The sequence below is a fragment of the Haplochromis burtoni genome, unplaced genomic scaffold (assembly GCF_018398535.1).
Source record: "Haplochromis burtoni strain Fernald_Lab_line unplaced genomic scaffold, NCSU_Asbu1 Contig_231, whole genome shotgun sequence".
NCBI classification, from domain to species: domain Eukaryota; kingdom Metazoa; phylum Chordata; class Actinopteri; order Cichliformes; family Cichlidae; genus Haplochromis; species Haplochromis burtoni.
Genome location: NW_024582592.1, coordinates 544,684 through 547,044, shown reverse-complemented (window position 1 = coordinate 547,044; position 2,361 = coordinate 544,684).

Below are 2,361 nucleotides of genomic sequence, written 5' to 3'. Positions count from 1 at the left end.
TATATATATATATTCATGTTTTGCACGTACCTGTTTGGTTTCATGTTCTAGTTCTGAAAGTCATTTAGCTGCTCCCAGTTGAGTTTCTAGTTTAGTTTGTCCCAGTATGTTTTGCCTTGTTTTCTGTTTTTGACACCAGCCCAAAATAAACAGCTTTTTGTTAAAGATTCAGTTCCCTCGTCTGCTTTTGGGTCTGCTACACAAACACACCTACAGTGGAGGCAGAGAAGGTCACCTACTGATCTGAAGGTTGGTGGTTCGATCCCTGGCTCCTCCAGTCTGCATGTCAAGTATCCTTGGGCAAGATACAGACCCCAATTTGCTCTCCGATGCATCCATGTAGTCAGAAAGCACTAAGTATAAAGAAAGTGCTTGTGAGAATGGGTGTGATTGGATGAATGTGGCGTGTTGTATAGAGCACTTTGAGTACTCCGGGAGAGTAGAAAAGCGCTATATAAGAATCAGTCCATTTACACGGGCCATGCGTGACAGATCCATTCATTAGTTACTGAGACACTCATCTAAAAATATCTCAATAAAAAAGGGGTCGAGAAAATTGAGTTGTTTGCGGAAGAAAAGGTAAACTGATGACTGGAATATTTAGATTTTATTCTCAGGCAAACACAAACGTCTGAAAGTCGATGACACTCACCCTGATTAGAGCCAAAGTAGAGTCCTGACCTCAGGAACAGCAGCAGCTCCCAGCAGTGGCAAAAAGTTGCATATGCAGAGTGGAGATAACTAACACTGATAATGTTACAATGCTGAGAAACAGCTGTTAGGTATACAGACCCAAAGAGACCTCCAGAAACTTCAGGTGCTTGAAAAAGTATGAGTAAGTGTAGAGCAAAAACCTCAAAGTCAGTTTGATGGATCTACATAACATCGTGTTTGGCCGACGCCTCTCAGATATTCAGCACATCTGTTCTTGCAGTTTCCTGAGCAGAAACATGAGCGAAGCAGCAGGTGGGCTGTACCTGCTGCTGGGAGCGTCTGCACAGGGATCAATGGATAGCAAAGTGAACAAACCAGGGGTTGACAAATGGATTACTTTTACCTACTTGTTGTCAACCATGTAGGTGGAATTTTTATCTGTTTTGGACTTTAAGGCTTTTTTATTTAATTAGAAATATTTCCCCTCACAGTTTTACGTATTTAGGATGTGATTTTTATCAAACTGTCTCATATTTATAGCAAAAACTTTGGAAACTTGACTGCGGTGCCTGACTCATGAAAGTTACGGCTACTTTTACATCTTACTCCCACTGTTGATTTCATACATATGCATCTGTGTGTGGTCAGTTTTATTATGACTTTTTTTTTTGTTTTGATTTGTTGTGTTTTTGCATCTGTACCTCCTTATGGTGTGACGAGGGTGTGGGTGGGTTTCAGGTCCTTCATGTGTGGACGTCTTTGTTCCAACATACCTCTAACAGGTTTGTTTGGTTAAAATGTTAACCTTAACTTCTACTTGTGAAAACACATCCTTAACTTGATAGAATTTTATTGATTTATTTATCTGGATGGCCCAGGTCCTGTCAGCCGGTGATCAGCTGATCACGGGGTCGGGTTTAAAAGAGAGACACCACCCACCTGTTCGCCGCTCAGACATCATTCTCTTCATGTCAGGAGCTCCGAAACTCTACCGACGTCAGTCTCCACCTGATTCAGCAACCGTGAGTGTTTTTCCCATCGATCCTCTTTTTCATCCCGGCTCCGCTCGCTGTCTGTCTGTAACGACAGTTCCGAAGCCACGCTTCGTGCACTGATCATTACTAGAATAACTGCGTGTCTGTCCCACCGCTAGCCTAGCCGCGTTTGGGTCTAGCCAGCACGCCACACGGGCACGCCGACCTACTGTGTGTAACTCGCCCCGTTGTGACAGGTCCCGCTTTTTTAGTTCATTCTAAGACGATCAATTGATTGACTCGGTCTTGGCAGAATAATCTGCTTTTTTAGCCTTCGAAAACTTCTCGTCTTCAGTTCATTGTCCATATTGTGAGGTTGAATCTGACACCACATCCTTACTGATCCCAAAATGTTGATCATGTTCATCTGGACGTTGCATTTTCTCCCACTGGAAACGCTACATCCAGATGGACACAATCAACTTTTTGGGATTTCTTCACCTGGATGATTGCGCAAGCATCAAGACACATCCTTACACTCTGTAGCGTATCACACTGATTTCATCAAGTTTTAAAGTAAGAATATGATATTCGTCTAATCTGAGCACATGTTGATCTTAGTTTAATCCAAATACTATATTTTCTTTTGTGAAGTCCTGTTGGCCTTGATGGAGAGAGTTGTTCACTTGACTTTTTAAATGATAGAAAGGATCCTGTGATCATACACCTTGGT